This window comes from Podarcis melisellensis (genome assembly GCF_964234715.1).
Source record: "Podarcis melisellensis genome assembly, chromosome: 10".
Lineage (NCBI taxonomy): Eukaryota > Metazoa > Chordata > Lepidosauria > Squamata > Lacertidae > Podarcis > Podarcis melisellensis.
Genome location: NC_138542.1, coordinates 41,124,941 through 41,149,078, shown reverse-complemented (window position 1 = coordinate 41,149,078; position 24,138 = coordinate 41,124,941). Strand labels below are relative to the sequence as shown.

At 44.7% G+C, this 24,138-nt stretch overlaps 1 protein-coding gene across 1 annotated transcript in view; it reads right to left on the bottom strand.

Moving 5' to 3' along the window:
• Positions 1–4,326, bottom strand: part of ELK3 (ETS transcription factor ELK3) — a 46,277-nt gene extending 41,951 nt beyond the window's left edge. The window contains exon 1 of the mRNA XM_081928511.1: positions 3,888–4,326. The gene's annotated coding sequence lies outside the window, so the exon portion shown is untranslated. The remainder of the gene's footprint in view (positions 1–3,887) is intronic.
• Positions 4,327–24,138: the final 19,812 nt, after the last annotated feature.

The following is a 24,138-nucleotide window of genomic DNA, read 5'->3' as shown; positions in this document are numbered from 1 at the left end:
CGTCTCTGATGGAGGGAAGTTCCCACTTGCAGGCTGTTCAGCTCCACCTGCTCAGGAAACAGAGCGCTCAGGCGGAGTTAGGCTGCACGCATGTGCGTGCACACGATATCTCCAAGGACGATTTTTGCCTGCCACTGAGGAGGCAGGCAGGGGAGACCGAGAGCTAAGGCAGAAAGCCACCCTGCAGTGCACACACAGTTTATCAAAGAGCGAATTTTGCATCAGTCTGCTGCTGCCGCTACAGGAGGCACGGAAGAGAAGATGAGGCAGAGTTAGCAATGGCAACGGCTGCACAGGACAGGAAGAAGCATTGGCTTCCCAATTTTCACAATACAGTACAGTGGTACCTCGGTTTACAAATTTAATCCATTCCGGATGTCTGTTCTTAAACCGAGGCATGCTTTCCCTAATAAGGCCCCCCGCCGGCAGTGCCCTTCCACCGTTCGGCTTCCGTTCTTAGACCGAGGTAAAGTTCACAAACTGGGACACTACTTCCGGTTTTGCGGAATTCGTAAACCGAATGGTTCGTAAACAGGGCTGTTCTTAAACCAAGGTACCATTGTATCATGCTTTTTGACTGTCACACACAAAGATACACGCGATTCACAATATATTGCCAGGTAATTTAATTTTTTTAATTGTTATCATGATTTGCTCTTGATATTGATATAAGACAATATATTGACATATTGTCCGGCCCTAAAAGTGGAATGATATATGGATGGTTCACTATAAATCCACCACTATTATTGCATCATGACATGTTGCAGAATACACCTGCAAAAACCACCCGTCTGGAGTTGTGCTTCTTTGGGAATAATGTTCTAGAGCCAAAGTGGTACCCTCCAAATGTTGTTGGGACTACATCTTCCATCATCACTGAACACTGGCCAAGTCAACCATGGCTCATGAGAGTTGGAATGCAACCAACAACATCTGGAGGATGCCAAGTTGGTTGTCCCTATTCTGAAGTTTATGTACCACTATTCAAAAGGCTGTACTCCATCCCACCACTCATCAAATGTCTATGATCATAAGGGTCTGAGCATAACTTCTCCAGAAAACAGCAGACAGTGATAAAGTATTCACTGTATGCACCATTTTAAAGCTCAAACCCAGCATTTTGCATAGGTGCTCACAGCCCAAGATTGAGCCAAGTGTCAAAATGCCTGATAAATATGGCCATACCTACCTGTTCCTGGAAGGAGTTGAGCTATCACATTGTCCAGCACCTAGGCCTTCTAAACATTATTTGAAGGCATCCATGTTCAGCAATACTACAACAGTCAGTCCTTGAAGTTACAAAAGCCTGGATGGTAATTCTCAGGCCACTGCTCAAAGGTAAATAGTGAAGTCAACACAGAAAATGTAATTGACTTCACCCCCAAAGGTGCACCCCTCCATTGTCGCCTGAGGCAGACGGATGCCCACAGCAATTGATAGAAAGCACTCTTAGCCACTGCAGCCACCTGGAATTCTACAATTTATTGAATTTCTAAACCATTGCATATCAGGTTTTGCAGGAACATGGGAAAACCAAAATAAAAGTGCAATAAACCAATACCTATTACACTTTTTTCAAACACACAACGATTCTGATATTCTCCATTTGTATCCAAAGGGTGCCAATCCTGGATAAAATGTTTTTGGATATTAATGCAATTATGGCTAGGAAAATCCCCAGATGCCTGGTAACCTCATCAGTTAGAAATTTGATAGTGGTACACAGGAATGTGACAGACGCATTCAGCCCTAGACAGGACAGCCTCCAATCATTTGCATTCGGGGTACGAAAGTTATTTCAATACAAAAATAAGTTAAAATGCAAATGTCATATAATATTTTAAAATAATCACAAAATTGCACACATTAGTTGCAAGAGAATTTGGCCAAATGCAGTTAGCATATATTTGCTTTTAGATAAACATTTTATCATCCTCTATTTACTAAAAGAGATGGAAGGAAGGAGGTGGGAACTAATAAGATACGGTAGATCCCATTTTCAAATATTACACACCAAAGCCCTAAAACCAATAAAAAAGTATAAAAAGGCAAAATAAAGGGTAAAGCCCTTATTTTAGGAACATTAAAATGAAACCATTGTGTCCTTTGTCATTTAAAAAGCCATTCAAGATCACATGATAAAAAAGATGCTGCATTAAATTAAGTAGGTCCCACCCACCCCCACCCTGACTAAATAAAGATGTAACTTGTCTCGCTTTCAACAGTAGTGGGCAGAAAAGCTGAGAGGGCTTCACAAAACCCTCCTGTGTTAGGGAACGGAAACTCCTAATGAGATTAGTTGGTGTGTGCAGACATTACTTAGCCATGACTAAATGGGCTCTCTTCCTGCAGCCAGTGGAAAATTCAGGGAACTTTTTCCTCCTGCAGCATCAGAGTCCCTCTAACCTTCAGCACAGCCAGATCCAAAAACAACTCTCCAGTCTCTCCCCCCCCCCTTTTAAACTGACGGTGTAAAATATAAAAATGGAGTGGGGAGGGGGTTTGGTGGAGGCAGAGGGTGAGAGTGAAGGAAACTCTCCAGCTCTCGCTCTCTCTCAAAACTACAAAGGAAACTGTAAAAGAGCAAATACATAAACCTGAGAAGGAGAAAACCACAGAGTTTCTTTGTGAGCTGCAGTGACTCATTTTCAAGATGTTGTCTGCTGCCAGTTTCAAACCGGAAGCGCATGGCAATTAGTCTTGCTGTTTCCAGACAAGCCAGAAACTCTCCCAACACTGCCCCCCTCCTCCTCCAAAGCCCCTTGGCCGTTTCCTCCTCTCCTTGCAGCCCCCAGCAATTTGCGCTGCCCTTAAGCAAACTGCTCTAATTCCTCTGGGCTACAGTCTGGTGTGCGGTTCCCCCCACCCCACCTCGCCGCCCCACTCCTTCCTTCTGCGCGCACACACTCAAATTCATTGTCTTAATAAAACGGCCCATGTGGCAGCAAGAGCAGGGACGCCGCCACCTCGCTCCCAGGTTGTGGAAACACATAAAGGCGCACATACAAACTCTCTTTCCCTCTCCCCTCGCACACCCCTAAAGTGGTTCATGGCGACGCAGCGCCTTCGGAGAGAAATTAACTCTCGTCTCCTCAAGCCTGTCAGGCGGCGCGCGCCCCTTCCAGCTCACCCGCTTCACAAAGGCACTGGCCCCCACGCCGTCTCCCCAAACATAAGGCGACCCCTCCCCACCGCCGCGCGCGCTTCGAGAGGCGCAGCAGCACCCCCAGACTCCCATTTCTCCAGCCAAGTTGGACGCCCCTCCTCACACCCCTCTTCCCCGCTGGAGAAGAGAGCCCCTTCTTTAGCCCCCCACCCCACCCAGCATTTTTTTGTCAACGGCAGGTGGAGACTCCTCCACATTGCCATATGCACAACAAGTAGTTGACACAACGCGCGCCTCCTGCAGAAGCCAGGGACTCCTTTCTGCCCCCCACACCCCGGGAGTTCCCATTGCCCTCCCTCTCTCACGCACAGTCCAAAAGGGCGACGTCTCCCCAGTCTCTCCCCCGCCCCCCCGCTCCGCGCGCCCCACACACAACCCACTTTGCTCCCTCTCAGACATTTCCCAAACCCCCTCCCCGACAGATGGCACTTCTGCCCCGCAGCAAAGAGCTGCAACTGGGGCTTCTGGAGCTGCCACTGGAGCTCCCGGCACCCGGGACTCTTCTCCCGCCTCCCCCGGCAGCCCCAACCGGATGCCTTGTGGCGGAGCAGGGATCTCCCGCACCCCCCACCCGTGGCGCGATACTTTTCGCCTTTTATCAGGGAAGATGGGGGGGGGCCGCCTGAGCGCCATCCCATGCTGCTCCCACCTGTCTGCCCCTCGCCCTTTTCTGCCTCCCCACTCCAAACTCTGCCCAACTTTTAAAAAGCTTACATACCCGGAGTTTGGTGGGCTTCTCCGATCTCTCCTCGCAGGTTTAAAGGGAGCTGCGTAAAATCCCCCCGTTTTCCATACTGACAGTCCTCGAAAACGCTCTGTTGCTCTTGTAATGAGATCCTGATCCCCCCCCTTGTTTCTTTCTCTCTTCCACCCCCCACCCCCCCGGTTGGTGTGTGTGCGAGAGTGAGAGAGAGAGAGAGCAGGAAGTCGGAGCAGTCAGACAGCGAGCCGGCTCACTTCCTTTCCTGCATTATTCCCCAGGCGGTTTGCAGTCTGTGTAAACAGGCTTTTCCTCCCTTCTCCCCTCTCTTTGGCCACTGATGTGCAGCATTGCTGTAATATAAGACACACACATAGTAAAAGGGTAATGGCAACTTCACTCAGACGCACACACAAACCAAGGAACTCCAGCAGCTCCCTCTGACCTCCACCTCTTCCTGTTCTGCACCCCCGGGGAGGAGCTTCAAACAAGACCAACAAACTTGGCTCATCAGCCACAGCTACTAAAAACATAAGGTGGCTTCGCTGAAAAATAATAAACCAGCTTCCCCCCCCCCCAAAAAAAAATGCTGGGATAACAGCAAGCTGGAGTCATTTAACTGTTCTTGCAGACCCTCGCAGAGAGACCCCACATGGACACATCTGCATGTTAAATGCTGTGCTAACACAGTTATACAATAATAGATTTGAGTTCTATTCATAAGCATAGAACTCAAATCTCTACTAATGCATCTCTACTAATATAGTGTAAGCAACAACAAATATTCTGCATTTTCTGTTGTTGTTGATTAGGGTGTCTGGACTTCAGCTCTGCTAATTACTGTGGCCCTTATAACTTTTCACCAGGCTTTCTACTGATAGAGGTGCTATAAACTGCTAAATTAAGACACAATGGGACAGTTCAAAGGCAGCCTTCCGTCCCTTGAAATGCAAAATCAAACGGTTTCTGAGCCCAGTGACCCAGCAGAGAAGCTCTGCAATCCAGTACACAGGCCACTGAAATCCACAACTCTGATAAAATTTAAGGTGCTACTACCAACACACAGGACTGTAGTCTTAATTCAGTGCTATGACACACAGTAATTTAAGGAACAGCAAAATTAACCACTTAGAAGAAGTGAAGTACTATCAGATTCAGCATTTACAATCCAACAAAGTCAAGAATGCCTCAGAAAGAAGGAGGTCTGTAAATAAAAATGTAAGTTAAAAGGGCAAGAAAAGAAGGTCAAATATCTCCAGAACTCTTGCTGCTTATTCAAAACCAAAATAATGGAAAGAAAACTCAACCAGAATGTGCACTGCAGATTAGGAAAGGTACCATCAAATCCTAAGAGAATGACAGCATAGTTATAGAGCTTTGGCCAAGGAAGTTATTAGACGCCAGAAGGCTTCCTTCAAAAAATTGAAGCCTCCCCCAAATTAAGAGGTAAAGGAACAAATATATACCGTATATAATCTAGCCAAAAAATGGTAGCAGAGAGTAATGGGCTGGTGCGAGGGGAGAATTTGAGGAGCATATTGCAAAAAGACCATTAAGATCAATAATACAAAATATTTAAATTATTTAAAGACCTCAGCAATCTGGCTAGGAAGGCAAGCTAGGAAGCTGTTGAATGACACAGAAGTAAAAGGTGTGCTAAAGCAGGATAAATGGATTGACTAAAAGCTGGATGAATTTACACGTATTCACTGATCAGGAAGTATCCAGGACATAAAGGTAAAGGGACCCCTGACCAATAGGTCCAGTTGTGGCCGACTCTGGGGTTGTGGCGCTCATCTCGCTTTATTGGCCAGGTCATGTGGCCAGCATGACTAAGCCGCTTCTGGCGAACCAGAGCAGCACACGGAAATGCCGTTTACCTTCCCACTGGAGCGGTACCTATTTATCTACTTGCACTTCATGCTTTCGAACTGCTAGGTTGACAGGAATCCAGGACATAAGGGGCTGCTAAATTTAACACCTCCTCTACAACTATTGGTGAAAAGCATTATTAAATACAATATTAACAAGCACACAGAACAGAGTGGTGCTGGCCAGGTATTGTGGACTACAAACCTCATCAGCCCTGGCCAGCAATACCTATGGTCAGGGATAATGGGAATTTTCAACACTTGGAGGGTACCACTTTGGCTACCCATGATATACATGGACAAGTCTTGTTTGGGGTTTTTTTTTAAGAGTCAGCATGCCTTCTGCAAAGGTAAGTCCTGTCTCAGTAACTTTTTAGGGTTTATTGTAAGTTTCAGCAAGTAGAGGATGGAGGTAGGTGCAAAGTGATTTCTCCTAAAGCAAGAAAAGCCAATGTGGTGCCCTCCATACATTGTTGTGCTACAACTCCCATCATTTCTAACTACAATCATACCTTGGTTTTCGAACAGTTTATTTCCTGAACGTTTTAGCTCCCGAACGTTGCAAACCCAGAAGTGACCGTTCCGGTTTGCAAACTATTTTTGGAAGCTGAATGTCCGATGCGGCTTCCATGGCTTCTTGCAGCCAATGAGAAGCAAAGATTTGGTTTTCTAACGTTTTGGGAGTCAAACTCCCGGAACGGATACCATTCGACTTCCAAGGAACGACTGTATTAGCAACGCTGGCTGGGGCTGAAATAAATTGTAACCCGGTAATGTCTGGAGTACATTATGTCAGCTACTGCTGGTGCAAAGTGATTAGGTGAAAATTCCTGTACAGGGAATGCCATCAGCAACTAAGGAACTCTGTAGTTCTTGAGAATGCATCTGCCATAGGGAGGCACAAGTCTCTCAGACTGCAAGTTCTAGTGTTTCTTGTGCAACTTACATTCTGTGTGTGTCCCCAGCTTTGTTTAGATAAGGGTGAGCACATACTACTCAGAATGTTGTCTTTCTTGTTCTTACAATACTTATTGACTCTAGCAAATCTTACAAGGTCTGAACACCCCATATAAATTCAGGGAAATAGTTTTGCAATAAAATCCTCAATAATTATCTACAAGTTAGCCTCTTTTTTATTCTTTGTAGTAATGGGCTTGCAACATAGCTGTCAACCGTCCCTTATTTGGCGGGAAACACCCTTATCCCAGCGCCATGTCCCGCTGCTGTCCCAGATTGATGATGTCCCTTAAATTTCCTGGGTTTCATGCTCGCCCGGCTCGGGAGGGAAGCAGCGGCTTGGGGTCCTCCGCCTCAAGAGAGCAAGAGAGAGAGAGCGCACGAGCTGCTGCGTCTCCGTCTCTCCCTTTTCCCCCTCAGGGACGCGTCGTGAGGAGACGGGTGGCAGCGGGCGAGCGGGCAGCCCCTCTCTTGCGAGACTTCGGCCGCGCTGCCAGGGGAAGCCGGAGGCGGCAGTGGCGGCTGAGGAGACAGTCTGAGGGAGGAGGAAGTGGAGGGGATGGGGAGGGACGCAGAAGGGCGGCGCTTCAGCACCCGCCGTGGCGCCACAACCACCTCATGCCGGGCTCGCGGGTGGTGTGGGCGACAGTCTCCCTCCCTCTCGGGTGGGGAAGGGCTGATGGAACTCATAAGCTAAGCAAAATCCCTTAACTTGGCTGCTGATCCCTTATTTTCGAGGCTGCTGGTCCCTTATTTTCAAATCTGTAAGTTGACAGCTATGGCTTGCAACCAGGGCAGGCCCCAATGAACCTCTGAGGCCAGATAGAGTCCTCTTTTTCCACCCACATGCTTGGGCTCCTATGTTTGGATCCTGCTTACAGCAAGGTTCCTCTTCATACTGTTATGAATTGGTTTGTGTGTGTGTGTTAAATTGATTGCCAGACCCTTATAATCCCTGGATCCAGCAAGTGTTAAAAACTAATCAAGCCAGGCTAGCTTCCTGATGAGGTGATCGCCTTGATGATGGGCCATTAGGAGAACAAATGAAAGAGGGCTCTGTGCAAGACAACAAATGGGGGGAGCCCGTCCCACAACTCAGAGATAGTTAGAAGGACAAGGCTTGAATTTAGAGTTGAGTTTTGTAGTGATGGAAGCAAGAAGCAAAGCAGGACACTGGGAAGCCAGAGAGACAGAGCAATGGTTGATTTCTCTTTGAATCCACGGCTGCAGTTATGAGAGAAACAAGCCCCTTTTTGGGTGTTAATGCTGTGAATTGTAGGCTCAAATAGTATATATGTGTAAATAAGCCACATATCATAAAGACACCACAGTCTCATTTCCAAAAGGAAACACAAACCCCTGGAGGTAAGTGCATTGTGTTAGTTGTGCTGATCAGAGCAAGCACAATTAAATTTAAGCAGAAAATTCAGTGGTGGTTGTTTTTATGCTCCCTGCATGCAGTCATTCATATAATCATAGCATTAGAGGGCCCCTTCTTCTAAATCCAAATCTCTGCCATTCAGCTCATCCCGCATTTCAGCTGTCCTCTGTATTTTCCTGTAGTCTCAAATTTAGCATGACAAAGATGGAGTTCCTCATCCTCATAATTCCTGTTCTCTCAAAGAGATCAGAGCAGCAGTAAGGCTGAGGAGAGGAGAGTGGGGGTGTGGGTGTTTAAAACATCTCCCCACTATTTTCCTTATCAGAATTGCCTTCTTCAATTCAGGCTTCTGATTTTCCTGCAAAGAGAAGATTGCAAGGGAGCATTGTATGTTCCCCTTTTAGACAAAGAGCACCCTGGATGTGTGTGTGATTTTGATCAGGAAAATAGAGAGTGAGATTAAACACCCCCTTTCCTTGGGCTGCTGCTCTGACCAAACTGACATTCTGAGCAGCTGCATTTTTGGCTACAAATATGCCATACTTTTAGGGACGCGGGTGACGCTGTGGGTTAAACCACAGAGCCTAGGGCTTGCCGATCAGAAGGTCGGCAGTTCGAATCCCCTTGACGGGGTGAGCTCCCATTGCTCGGTCCCTGCTCCTGCCAACCTAGCAGTTTGAAAGCACGTCAAAGTGCAATTAGATAAATAGGTAAACAGTGTTTCCGTGCGCTGCTCTGGTTCGCCAGAAGTGGCTTAGTCATGCTGGCCACATGACCCGGAAGCTGTACGCCGGCTCCCTCAGCCAATAAAGCGAGATGAGCGTCACAACCCCAGAGTCAGTCACAACTGGACCTAATGGTCAGGTGTCCCTTTACCTTTACCTTTATGCCATACTTTTAAAGCCCATTTCCCTCAACGACAACAAGGATCCTGGGAGCTGTAGTTTACAAAGCTACAATTCTCACAACCTTTAACAAATTTCATTTCCCAACATTCTTGGAGTGTGTGTGTGTGTGCTTTAAACCGACACAGTTTATAAAAAACACAAACCACCAGGAGATCCAGTCACTTATTTGTGAAGATGTAGCATAAGCTGCAAGAGAAGCCATCAATGGTTTGACCATTCATTTAGAAATCTGTTTTTGAATCTGCCCTATCGTGGTGTGAACCCTTTTTTTGATTGATATGAGAAATACACCCTCCCAGATTCAGGCTCTGTAGTTCAACACCTGTGCTACTGGTGTCTAACTGGATTCTGACATGTCAAATCTTTATGGCTACCCCAATTCTGTTTTTGCAGTCTGGACCAGGGAGGAATCAAAAGGGGGTTCTGGGTGGCTGCCACACATGACTAGTTGACTGAGGACTCAGCTAAAGGTAAAGTTAAAGGACCCCTGACAGTTAAGTCCAGTCGTGGATGACTCTGGGGTTGCTGCGTTCATTTTGCTTTACTGGCCGAGGGAGCCAGCGTTTGTCCGCAGTTTTTCCGCGTCATGTGGCCAGCATGACTAAGCCGCGTCTGGTGAAACCAGAGCAGCGCACGGAAACACCGTTTACCTTCCCGTCGTATCGGTACCTATTTATCTACTTGCACTTTGATGTGCTTTCGAACTGCTAGTTTGGCAGGAGCAGGGACCGAGCAACGAGACCTCACCCCGTCGCTGAGATTCAAACAGCCGACCTTCTTGATCGGCAAGCCCTAGGCTCAGTGGTTTAGACCACAGTAACTACTTTTTGAACTGAACTATCCAAATTCTCAGTTTTTGAAGGGGTATTTATCACCACTTTCTGACTAGCCGAAGCTAAATTTTACTGCCCCCCTCAAAAAAAACAGTTGCTATATTTTTCATAAGAAAGATGAAGATTCAAATCTAATTAGGAAAGGACATTAACTCTTGTTATAAGTCCTACTTCCATATTAATTTAGGTGGGAGATTTAGAGACCACAAATAGTCATAGTAATGCCTGCCTTATGATTGCTTTAATGTTAAAACACTGTGCTCGTTCTAATCTTATTTGCTTTAGCGTGTTTAGCAGCACACCTCTGTATATGACTTTTTTTATATATTGACTCACACTGAAAGACTTAAGCAAAAGGAAATCTAACGAACTGCTGGTAATTTTTGGCCACTGTTTATGTTTGAACTTTCCTCCTTCTTCCTGTAGAAACTTCCGTATCCTCTTCCTGTGTCGCTGCAAAGGATTGTACAATGCTGAACAAGAAATGCTACATAGGCAGTGCTCCACCTTTCTCCTTCCTGCAGGGATATCCTTTTCCTTGCAGAAATGTTAAGAATGTAATGTTCCTATCAAAATGTTAGTTTATTATTTTGCCTCTGTCCATTTCTGAATTCATAACTAGATAAAAGTTAAATGTATATGCAACCACATAGCATTTCTTTTCCGTATGAAATGTTCACTGTCAAAATTGGATTTTAAAAAAAGAAAGAAATTTAATCAAAGTGACTAGAATCCCAGGATCTTATCAAGAATGCAAGCCCAAGATAAATGAGAAAAGGGTGGGTAAGCCTTTTCTCTTAATTGTTTCAATTGAATGAACAGGAAAAGGGGTTGAGGAGAAGGGTGGCCTTCTACCTATCTGACACCAGAGTGTTATTAATTAACTCCACTATAGATTTGTCGGTTGCAGGCTGAACTTTTAGTCTCTTACACCTCCCCACCCCACCCCCGAACCCTACAGCTTTTATCCGGATGTATTTTCAATAGCCGTTTCCACCATCACTCTGCCAGAGTGCGACTGGTTTGTTTGCACTGTGTGTGAAGCCTCAGGGGTGCTGTGGGGGGTGCTGCAACTATAATGTACAATGGAAGGCAAGAGATGGGGGGGTCATCAAATTTTTCGTTGCATAGGGCACCATGGAAATTTAAGGCCCCAAAATCTTCCACTGACTCTGCAGACAGTTTAAACCAGCGATAGGCAACCTAAGGCCCATGGGCCACTAGAGGCCCATGGGGGTCGTTTAACCAGCCCATAAGCTGCCCCCGAACTAAGCTGCTCACTTGGTGAGTCCCCATGTGCTATGCTAAACCGGCACAGCGCGGTGCGGGGACTCAATTCCACGGCGCCGGAAATCGCGTCTGCGCATGCACAGATGCTGGGAAATGCATCTGTGTAGACGCATCTGCTGGAAATCGTGTTGGAACAGACGCCGGAAATCGCAGGCACATACGCAATCCGGCCCACGGAGGGTTTCCGCTGGAGTGAACTGGCCCAGGTGAGGTAAACCTTGCTGACCCCTGTCTTAAACACACACAAAATTAGAGTGCACTGTGCATGTGGCAGACAGAAGCCTGAGTTGTTAACCACAAGAACAAAATAAGGGTTTGTACACCACTTCTCAGCTCATACTGGGATCTAGATATGTTTCTACCTTATGTGATCTATCCTAAATCCCTGCCAGTAGCAACACACTACTTAGATAATCATTACTGGGGAGCTTTCATTTATATCAAAGGAAGTTTCAGACCAGAAGGCAAAACAATAATGTATCTTAAATTAAGGTTATATGGAATATATATATTTAAAAGATTTATCATCATTGACAAAAGGGGCCGGGACCTTTTTCATACCGAGGGCCATATTCACTTCCGGACAGCCTTTGGGGTGTGGGGGGTGGGCAAATTATGTGCAGAGCAGCAAATATACATTTTACATTAAGCTAGTTTTGCACACCCTTCTGTATCCTCCATCTAGGCATTAATTATCAGAGTTCAATGACACATTTTAGCCAGGCAGAAACATTCTAGGAGGGTGCAAAGTAGGGCTAGTGACACATTTGGCCTGGGGCAGGAAGTGGGGGTATAGCTGAGGAGGAGCTTGGAAGAGTACCAATGGCTAGATGGAGAGGCCCAGAGAACTGCAATTTACCTCTGAATCTGAGGTTCCCTACCCCTGGTTGACAATATGTGATTTCTGAGGAGCTCCATTTTTCTCTTTTCCTTATTTGTTAAAACTGATTTGTCCTAAGGACTAATCTACACTGCTCATTTAAAACGTTTAAAATGTGTTATAAACATGTGACACCAGATGGGACTGTAGAGCAGCAAGCTGTCGTCAATGTAACATTGCATTGAGAGCTTTGCTACTTTTAAAAAAATAGCGTTTTCCAGATCAGTGTAGATACAGCCTTACATTCAAGTTACCCCATTCTTAGTACTGTATTGATCTGTAACAGGAATAGCAGTGACTAAACCAAGAGTTTCCTGGCCTGTGCATTGGAGTCCCTGACTTGCGGTGACTCACTCAGCAATGTCCTGCTTTGGGCAAATTTCTTTCGTGCATCTAGAGGGCATGACATTGCCTAACCCTTCTCCAGTCAAACCTCGGTTTTCAAACGTCTCGGCTGCCGAACGTTTTGGAAGCCAAACGCCGAAAACCCAGGAGTTAATGCTTCCGTTTTCGAACGCATCTCGAAAGTCTAATAGTTTCCGAGGCTCATTTCTCCATTTTTTCAATGGATTTTGCTGCCAGCCCTTTGATCCTCAGTTTTCAAATGTTTCAGAAGTTAAACGAACTTCTGGAATGAATTATATTCGAAAACCAAGGTTTCATTGTACTGTAGAAGATCTGCCCAACACGCCATCTTGACTATTTCTAATTCTGTTGATATTTACGTATATTTTCAGCTCCCCATATGCTTGTCTGCTAGTGACCTAGCACTCTTCTGTTTCAGCCCTAATTATATTTAGCTTTACCTTTTTTATCTGAGGCGGGAATTATGTTGTAAAGAAGCCCTGTTGCTTTTAATGCGAGCACTCAAAGAATTCATATCCAGAAAGAAATTAATTCCCACCTAGCACATTATGCAATGAAATGAAGAGGACTACTAAATCTGAGGAAGTCATATGAGAAGTTGCATCTTTTTCAGCTTAGAGAACAAAGAAGAAAGTTGGATGAAACATGATAAACAAAAAGCACAAGGAACAGGACAGTCCATTACATCAACAGTAGGATTTCCATGTTTTCCAGAATCTATCTTGTCTCCCAGCTTTTTGGAAGTCAGGCTTCAAATAAAAATGTAATACTCAGAAAAGACTCATTAAAATCAACGGACTTAAGTAAGTCATGACTCAACTAAACTGGTTTATTTCAGTGGATGTACTCTGAGTCAGATGCCACACATATTGTATTATTTATTTTTGTTTGTTGAAAGTATTTCTTACTTGCGAAGAGATAAAAGAAATACAGTGGTACCTCGGGTTAAGTACTTAATTCGTTCCAGAGGTCCGTTCTTAACCTGAAACTGTTCTTAACCTGAAGCACCACTTTAGCTAATGGGGCCTCCCGTTGCCACCTCGCCGCCAGAGCACAATTTCTGTTCTCATCCTAAAGCAAAGTTATTAACCCGAGGTACTATTTCTGGGATAGCAGAGTCTGTAACCTGAAGTGTCTATAACCTGAAGCATATGTAACCCGAGGTAATGAATGTGTTTAATGTAATTAAATGTGTTTAAGCTAGTTGGAAGAATAAAGTAGCGTAACAAGAACGGCTGGAAGTCAAGTCACTTGATGGGTGTCTGTGTGAGGTGGGTGTGTAGGTATGTTGATATGTATAGTATAGGTAGGTATTATATAGAGTAATGTAGGTATGTTTTATGTTATGAAAATAAGGTAGTGTGTTGTGTACGTGTATTGTGTAAATGTATATGTATGTGTTTTATATGTTAATAAAATAAAAATTAATTTAAAAAAAGAAAAGAAATAATTTCTTACTTGCTCCTCTCATCACTAAAGGTAATCCCAGGGTGGGTTGCATAAAAATTTAAAACATAATACATGATAAAGCAGAAGAATACAAAAATAACACAATAAACCATTTTGTATCTTTAACCCACTTAACTAGACATTCCCTTCTATGTTCTCATACAATCCAGTCACTTGAGATAAACTCTATACTCCAGGCTTGTACAGGATGCTCCAATCCATTACAAGTGCCCCCATATGAACACAGGGCTGTGTCCTCCTTCGCACATCAGGGCAGGCATAGGTTTCTGAATTAGGAGCAGTCTTCAAAGGGATTCTAGAGCAGACAAGCCATTCATTGTGGCATCTCCCCCTCTTCTCTGCCTTTTTAAATGAACTAACATATTTACATTTGTTTAGCTTCCAGGTTTTTGTGATCTTGGAATGTACGGTATTCCTTTCAAAGGTAATCTAGAGGGACTCTACTTTTTTTCGACATCAGACTCTTCTTACTTTTATCTTTCAGACTCTTTCATCTCCCTAGTCTTTTTTGTCGATTGGTTTCTTCTGCCTTTTGTTTTGCTTTACAGTGTTCAACGGTTGGCTTCTCCTCCCCTGAGCAGGAAGAAACCCACGCTAGACTCTGCAAGGTTAGCTCTCTTCAAAGTGGAGAGAAATGATGGTTCTTCAGTACATTTCACTATGTCAGCTCCAGTCTGTTGACCAACCTCACTCTGGAGATCTGCAATGCTTAGGACATAGCAGAGTGCTATTTAAGAAGGGGCCTATTGTTGAGTCATTGTGATTGTCCTCTCCACTGGATTTGAATCTGAAGCCACAAAATACTCTTAACAGGTTGTGATTGTAAGCAAAATGTTGAGTGTATTTTCTTGTTGACAGAACAGCTTGGGCACAAGTGTGTAGGAGGGTGGAGGCTTGCCCCCTTGGCCCAACCCCCAACATCACTGGACATACTCCCTCCATTCCTGCCCTCCATCTAATTTGTGTGGAGATCTGAAGGCTACATGCCCCCCTCTTGGTTGTGAGGAGGTTTGTGAGCACAAACCTCCTCACAACCAAGAACCCTGCCTTTTGAGGGTTCCTGATCTAGAAGGTGCCTGGAAGGTTTGAAGTGAGAACTACCGGTACTTACCAATGGGGCTTTTGTTAAATCGTGTCACTGCTTATCATGCTTGCAGAAAAAGACAGAGAAAAGGGCAGGTATGGAAAGAGAGTGACTGGAGAAGAGCAAAGAAGGATGGCTCTATCCACCATTATCTCCGCCTCTGACTACCATTGGTTCTAACCACTGACTGATGTTTCCTGTGGGTTAATAGCCCTACATAGAGTGGGAAAGACACAACAAATACTAATGTTCATAAGATCCAGCTGCAGATTTGAAGCATGCAGATGATCTTGCACCTGGGATTTTTTCTAGCTCTGATGAAGTGCATCCCGGAAGCCAAAACCAGGTCAAGATTCTAATGTATACACAGTTACAATGGGTGCCTTCAAAATATACGTTCTTGTCACCATTACTTAAATTGCTTTTTGAAGATGAAGGGACGCATACACATAATGCAATGTGATCTCATGGAGAAAAGGAGATGCTTTTCTGCTTCAAGCAATACATATTCCATGCATCTTTTGTAAGCAGTACAGAGAGTACCAGTGCTTGCTAGGAAACAGACACATGTCTTGCCCCTCTCCAGTTTGTCTGCACATGCCTAATCTACTCCTGTCTGTCAAATGAAACATTCTAAGAGGTCTGAAAGATTTGCATGGAACAGATTCTTGTGTAAGTGGCATGCTTTTTGGGAGGCATGCTAATGGAGGCATTTCTCAAAGATTTCTTCCAGGACGCAATTATTTCTAGCTTCCTCAAACCATGCTCCATGGCACTTTGTTCCTGGAATAAATGGTACTGCATGTAAAGGTATAATTATGTAGACATCTTTGTTTTGCTCGCATTGGCCAATGCTAATGTTAGAAAGCACTTATCCTGTGGGTAAGAGATGCTGGTGCAGCATCCATTGCCTGGAAACACTAGGCAGACGAACAAGGCCAACTTGCAGGGCTTATTTTCCCTTTCTTTTAAAATTGCAGACCACAAACACTGATAGAACGTCAACTGTTTTCAGTCTAGACAGGATGAAGAAATGGTGGTGCCCTTTCAATTTCTTCTCAGCAAACCAGTACCTTTCCTGCTAAAGTGGATTCATCGCTTTTTATAAATTACAAAAATATCATGCCTTACTAGTAGATTTAAATTATTTATGCTACCTGATGCTATTGCATGCTTTACTAAGAAGGAAATTTCAAGTTCAGCAAGACTTACTTTACTTAGAAAATGTCAGGTGTTGGGCTGATTTCCTCCACCCCTCCCCAGCCAGAGAGCAGGTACAGTAAGGCAAGTATAGATTCCTTCTTTACTTGCAATGATGGGGTGATGGGTTTCTGGTTCTGAGAGCATTTTATGTGAAGTATGCTACCAAATTGCTGGCAGTTAGAAGCACAAAACCCAAAGTTGACGTGTGTGAGAGATAGACGCTAAACAGAGGAGGCAGCCTGAAGCCTGTGAGAGAGAGACATGCTTGATTTCGGCTGGAATCCAAGGCTGTGGCTATAGGAGAAGCAGGATCTTGTTGGGGTGTTAACACTGTGAGCCCCTCCATCAGGTTGCATATCAGTGTAAATAAACCATATATCATAAAAACACTACTGTCTCCACTGTGCCTCATTCCGAGGAAACTGAACTCTGGGTAAGTGCCTCAAACACTGCAATCTCACACCACTTGGAGACTGGGGTGGTATGCAACAATATTTTGAAAATTGTGAAAGGGAGGCAGGTAATGTTAATCTCACTACATTTCAAAACACCCTGAATTATTTTTTTACCAACATGTACTTTCCCTCAGAATCAGGTATCCAGAAAGAAGTAAAGAGGTGGGTCTTTGTTAAACAAAAACAAAACCTGACAATAGTAATAGGGAGAGTTCCAGCTCTTGTCTCTTAACTTGGTAAGCAGGATACCCTCACAGCATCTCTTCTTTTTTGACTAATGTGGAGAGAGCTCCCTCTTCTGTCTCTGGCTGGTTAAGCTGCTGGTCATTCTGTTGTCATGTTGTGTTCTGGCAGCCAAAACTCTGGGACCCAGAAACTACATGGAAGCTTGTGTGATATATGTATAGCCACATACATTGTTAACATCTAGGTCTGTGTCTACATGCGAGCCTTGGGAAACCTCTGCATCTGAGTAGGTGCTGCCTGCCCTTACCAGGTGGGACCTATTTATCTGGATGCATTTGCAACTGGAATAGACTTGGCTCCTATCAGTAGCCTGGCTGAATATAATGTGTGTATATGTGTGTCGAATGGGGTGAGATGGGGTGCCAGGATATTAACTGTTGAGCAGGGTGAGATATGATATGAGAGGATGGACAGGTCAGGCAAGGAGAGGTGAGGGATAGCATCTGACAGCTGTCCTCTTGGCCAGTCCAGCCTCCACCTGGACCTAGGTGGCCCTGCTGTTCTGCCCTCTGTTCTGGCAATGCTCTTCTGTACAGAGCAGGCATAGGCAAACTCGGCCCTCCAGATGTTTTGGGACTACAACTCCCATCATCCCTAGCTAACAGGTCCAGTGGTCAGGGATGATGGGAGTTGTAGTCCCAAAACATCTGGAGGGCTGAGTTTGCCTATGCGTGGTGCAGAGTAAAGCATCTATCATGGTTGTGGGTCCAGTTTAGCAGGTATTACTGAGATCTGGATGGGTGAACTAGGCAAAGGAAATCAGACTAAGATCTCCCTGTCCAAATAAGACAGTGAAGCACCTGCTCCTTAAGAAACAACACTGGACCCAGAGATGACAACTACCAGCCAATTGCTGACGTAACACTCTACTGTTTTGAGTCAGGAGCGGATTTCCCTCTCTCTGAAGGAGCAGGTGCATCGATTGGAGGTGCTCTAAGTGCTGTCGTTGTCAACGGAGGCAGAAATGGCCTCTACAGCAAGGAGCGTGTTTTGCCAGCTTCAGCTAGTACACCAGCTATTGACATTCCTCAACAGGGCTAGCTTGGCCACAGTGATTCCTCACCCTGATAACCTCAAGAATGGACTACCGCAATGTGTTTTATGTGGGGACGCCCTTGAGGTTGTGTTATGCAGAGTAGGGGTTTAGCCAAATGGTGGGCTTTTGCTCTCTGTGCAGATAATGTGGCCATCCTGTTGTGCACTGAATTATTCTAAGAAGAAGAAAACGAAGTGCTACAACTCAAAGCTGTATGGTATCACATAACAGCAAAGCAATGATTATATGCTCTGATTACAGGGAAATTGAAACAAGGGGGGCTATAGTACTTTAAAGACTAGCACCTTTTGTAAATAGCTTGCAGATCAGGCATGGGTAGGGGGACACTTGCCCTGCAGAAGGGTGAAGTAGCCTGTTTCAGGCAGCACCGTGAAGGTGGGGAAGAATAAGTAAAGGCTGAACTTGGGGCTTACCCACACTTAACTTTTGCCTTGATTTTTCGAGGTAGAAGTCTCCAAAGTGTTTTTTGTTTCCTTGTTTGTTTTTCCCCAAGCTTTCCCCATGACAACCTGCTCTGAAGAGCTTTAAAGAGTGGGTTTTCATGGGGAAAGTTCTGGAGCAAAAAAAAAAGTGTGCTGGAATGCTTTAAATTGGGGGCCGTGCCTGGAAAGAGCAGAGGAAAGATAAGTGCAGGTAACTCCTTGATGTCTGAAACGTGCAGCAAAACTTTTTGAGGTGTTGGGCCTAGAGAGGGAATGGAGACTCTGCTTCATGTAGCAAACTGTTTTGACCAGCCATGTAAGCCAGCAACCTTTTTCAGCCGTGAGCCAGTCCATCATCCCTCAGACCATGTGGGGGGCCGGACTATATTTTTAGGGGGTGAAAAATGAACGAATTCCTATGCCCCACAAATAACCCAGAGATGCATTTTAAATGAAAGCACACATTCTACTCATGTAAAAACACACTGATTCCTGGACCATCCGTGGGCCGGTTTGAGAAGGCGATTGGCCACATCTGGCCCCTGGGCCTTAGGTTGCCTACCCCTGATGTAAGCAGACACCTTGAATCACACTATGTGTTACATACAGAGGCGGAACTAGCTGCTCTAGCACCCAGAGCAGCGCACATGCTGTGTACCTGGGGGCAGAGCTAACCACCCAGAGCGAATGGCGAGCATCCCAGGGGGGTGTCACCCGCGGCAAGTGGCGAGTGTCCTGGGGAAGTGCTGCCCCTGCCGAGTTGCGAGTGTCCCAGGGGGTGGGGCGGCGATGTCATCCCCCCTCAGGGATGACACCCAGGGCAGCCCGCACCCATCGCACCCCCTTCCCATGCCAGTGGTTATATACATTCTTTAGTACATATATAATGTAAATGGACCTATTTACACAATCATTATTAACGATTGCCAATGTTGCTTTTGGGTGACAAGCTCACCGCTGGAAGTAGTATTTCTATTTATAATGGTATCAAAACAGTGGAAGAAGATGCAGCCTTGTGGCTTCCCAGTTCATCTTCTACCAACTAGCTGTAGCAAATAGGACTCCCAGTTTCTTGCCATAGCAAGCAAGAAAGCTTCACAGTTTTTAACAGTGTTGGCAGCTCTTGCAATCTTCAGATTGTTTCCCCAACTTTTGTCTACATAAGGAGACTGCATACGCCTGGCTAACTATCTTGGCCTTTTATAAATCATTGCTTTTCCAGATAGTGTGGAGAATTTCATCCACCAAATACAATGCCTATAGAAGTGAGGCAGACATCCCTGATCTTGCCATCAAACCACAACCCTGTAAAGATATTGGAGTAAAGAAAAGTATTTCTGTATGTCTCTGTGTGCATGCAAAAGATGAAATGTGGCATGCAAATCAGATGCCTAGGGCACCAGGATAGGATAATTTTCCTATATCCTAGCACTGCTAGAATGTTTAAGAGTCACTCCAGTACATGGAAACTGTATGAAATGTTGCGTTCCCTCATTCCTCCTCTCTCTTATTGTATCCATATGGAGTGGTTGAATCAATAAGTGGCATTTAAGGGGTTAACAGCTATACTAGGAGAGGAAAGGGTGGAGAAGGGAAGTGGATTGGAGGGGGCTGGCAGTGGGGAGAGGAACAGTGGCACTGTTGCAATCATGAGATCAAATCGCAGGGTGGAGGAGGTTTTTCCAGATCCTCTGACCTTAAAAGTTGGGGAGTAAAAGGAAGAGGAAGCACATTTGCACAGGCCTTCTGTCATAGCTTCCTTAGGGAGGGGTGCCTGTCCATGCACACACAGAAACCTGAGCTAAACAAGTATATATATATGTGTGAAGTTGCAAACTGAGACACACAAAAGGACATGTAAACAATGGGAATATTTTATTCACAGTTCTGTCCTCAAATCCCTCACATGCTGAAAACCCAGAGCTATTCACAATGTGAAATACGTAAGTTAAAAAAACAGTAATAATAATATTAGTGGGGCTTTGCACTTCGACAGCACCTTCTCTGGTTCCCAAAATACACTATGTCTGCAATACAAAGGCACTCACTCATGGTCAAATAAACAACATAACTCGAGACTTAAAGGTTTTGCTCCACAGAGGGACCACTGAGACATGAACAGTTCTCTATGCAATTACGTATATCAGCAATAAATATTGATCTCAGTAGCTGCTTATTAAAAGTAATTTGTTGATATGTGTGCGATTCTCCAATGTAATTATAGAAAAAGGATACAATACTTAGAACATAAGCAGTTTTTTATTGGGTATGCATCTGCTGGGTCTCTCTGCTTTTTGAGTGATGAGGCATCAAGGCTCGTTTTAATATTATTAAAAGTGTGTAAGACTAACAACAAAAATGCAAATGAATAGCATTAATAATGTAAGATACCTATACAAAATAGAGCAAATGCTATACAGTACAAGAAATATTGAAATTGCCTCATACAGTACTTTCCATATTTGAGGGAACTAATATTAATTATTAACATGATTTAAAAACTGAATCTGTCTGAATGTTGAGCCAATCAAGTGATCTCATTGGGAGAACATTCTTTCTAGTATTTTGTATGTAGAATGTATTACAAATGATACATTTGCGGGTGGCGCTGTGGTCTAGGGCTTGCTGATCGGAAGGTCACTGGTTCGAATCCCCGCGATGGGGTGAGCTCCCGTTGCTCAGTCCCTGCTCCTGCCAACTTAGCAGTTTGAAAGCACATCAAAGTGCAAGTAGATAAATAGGTACCACTCTGGCAGGAAGATAAACGGCGTTTCTGTGCGCTGCTCTGGTTTCACCAGAAGTGGCTTCGTCATGCTGGCCACATGACCCGGAAAAACTGTCTGCAAACAAACATCGGCTCCCTCGGCCAGTAAAGCGAGATGAGCGCCCGCAACCCCAGAGTCGTTTGCGACTAGACTTAACTGTCAGGGATCCTTTACTTTTACCTTTATGCAGAATGTATTACAAATGAGGGAGCTGGGTATGTTTAGCCTGGAAAAGAGGAGACTGAGAGGAGATATGATAGCCATCTTCAAATATTGTCAAGGGCTATCACATGAAAGAGGGAGCTTGTTTTCTCCTGCTCTGGAGGGTTGGACCCAAACCGATAGATTCATGTTACAAGAAAGGAGATTCCGACTAAATACGTATCAGAAAGAACTTTATGGCAGTAAGAGAACATCAGTAGTGGAATGGACTTTTCTGGACTCCATATGCAATTTCATCAGTCGTTCCCCACTCCCACCCTAGCTTCTTAATCAAAAGTGTTACTTTACTGCTTTTCTTTCCAATATACTTTGACAGTCAAGGTAGCATGAAGTCTGTCTGGCACAACAGCTCCACTGTAGCAATTAAATGTCTGCCAGCCAGTCAGCCGACTTCCTGAGACATATTTCCAGTGTTGGAAAGTATACATTGTGTGGTATATTAGCAATTGAGTGTGCTGCTCCAGTCCGGTTCCTTCAGTGGTGCCAGTGTTTGTGATAACTGATACACCTGAGCAAATAAATGTGTGCTATTTTGTGCAGTTTCGAAATATATGACACGGTACCAAACGCATAGGTAATGTTATACAGTTGCCAGCCAGAAACCTCTGGTTTCTTTCTTCCACCCTGCATTGTTTTCAATCAGGAATAGCCAACATGGTGCCCTCCAGGTGTTGCTAGACTACAACTCCCATCAGCCCCATCCCACATGACCAGTGGGCAGGGATGATGGGACCTGTAGTCCAGCCAATATCGGAAGGGCACCAAGTTGGCTACCCCTGTTTTAAGTGGAGACACATTTTGTGGATGGGAAGGGGCAGGGAAGGTTCCTAATAATGTTTACCTGGACTATTAGCTCTGAAATTTTTATACCAGTTGTAGCTATGAGAGATAAACTACTTCCCCAAACCCCATAGAATGGAGGCAGAAGGTCCAGTGGGAAAAGAAGGCTGAGGTTGCAATAACAATAGAAATGAAATTTTCTTGGGTTAAATGTGGGTGTGCATATACCAGTATTGCAGGGTGGGGAGCTGGGTGACATCCAGGTGTTGATGGATTACAACTCCCATTATCCCTTATCCCTGACCACTGGCTAGGCTGACTAGGGCTGATGGGAGTTGGGTCTCCAACAATATTTGGCAGACCACAGCAGGCATTTAAAGCACATTTAGCACACCTTTAAGGCACATGGTTTCCCCCAAAGAATCTTTGGAACTGTAGTTTGTTAAGGGTACTGGGATCTATAGCTCTGCTACATTTCCCAGGATTCTCTGGGGGGTGTTGGGTGTTTTAAATGTGCTTTGAATGTATACTGTGGATCAGCAATTTTGCTGAATAGCCCTCGGGTCAGGTGCAAGTCTTTCCTGAGCTGTGGTCGGAAAAAATGGTCATGAGGAAATAAGTAGGGACAGGAAACCTGCTCCTCCTATCTATTAACTGAATCTTAGTCCACTTCCTAACTTGGATTTAAAACAAAAACAAAAAACTACTTAAGTCTGGTTAATTACATTAGTAGTGCAGAATGTACTACATACTATAATTCACCCTATTAGAATAGTGACTTCCTTCATATACAGTGGTACCTCAGGTTCAGTACTTAATTCGTTCCAGAGGTCCGTACGTAACCTGAAACTGTTCTTAACCTGAAGCACCACTTTAGCTAATGGGGCCTCCTGCTGCTGCCACGCCGTTGGAGCACAATTTCTGTTCTCATCCTGAAGCAAAGTTCTTAACCTGAAGCACTATTTCTGGGTTAGCGGAGTCTGTAACCTGAAGCGTATGTAACCTGAAGCGTATGTAACCTGAGGTACCACTGTATAAGCTTTGTTTTTCTTTTAACCACCTGCTTATCGGTTTCATTTACCTCAGTACATGCCACAAATTTACAAAACTTAACACACTTGCGGTAGAGACCAGACCTTGCAACAAGTTTCAACTCTAACACTGCTTAGCTTGCTTTTTTTTTTTTAACTGCCAGTTAACATTGTTTAAGTATTCTTGATGAAGAAGCTGATAGAAACGTGCAGGAAAACCTGTTTGCCTGGAAAGTAGTAACACTGAAGTATCTCTACCAGAAACTCAATAAAGTAAACAAGCAGCAAAGGGCTACAGAGGACAGAGAATACATATCGGAGCAAATTTGGATGAGTGAGGCTTCCCTCACAATCTAGGCCAGCCTCCCTGGATTTGTCATGGAGGGCTAAAATCTTGGTGACCCTGGGTCCTACCTCAGGACTGAATTCCCTATTACTGAAATTGCATATATTTATTATATTGTTACTTGTCACCCCAATCTCTGTCGAGAGGTACACAAGATTACAGGGGGTCTTGGAACTCAGCTAGGGTCTGTGTTCCTTTGGGGGAAATGAGGTGTGGTGCAGTCTACAGTGTCTTTGAAATATTATTTATTTCACTGAAAGCTTTCAATGGAGAGAGATTTCATGGCATCCACATCTCAGGAGGAGCCGAGCCTTCACAGCAGCCCAGCATTATCCCCCAGCCTCTAAATTTCAAAGGGACGCATTTTTCCTGTGTGACACCATGCCCTGCCTGTTACCCTGGCAACCTCCCATTCTCAGCTTTGCTATTGTCTCCTGTTGTCTTCTGCTAATGGGCACACAGCTGGGGGAAAGACAGCACCTGCCTGGGGCTACTTAGAAATACTTTTATTTCCCCCAAGGCCCAAGGACCCTCATCCCTGCCCTAGAATCTGCAAAGCTCTTTTTTGTTGCTATTGCTTTCCAGTTTGTGTAGTTTACTGTGGATGCTCTTCCGCATATTCCATGGCAGAAACAAGTAAGCAATGGGCTATGAAAAGCCATTCCTCAGACTACATAATAATAAACTTATTATTCACTTCAG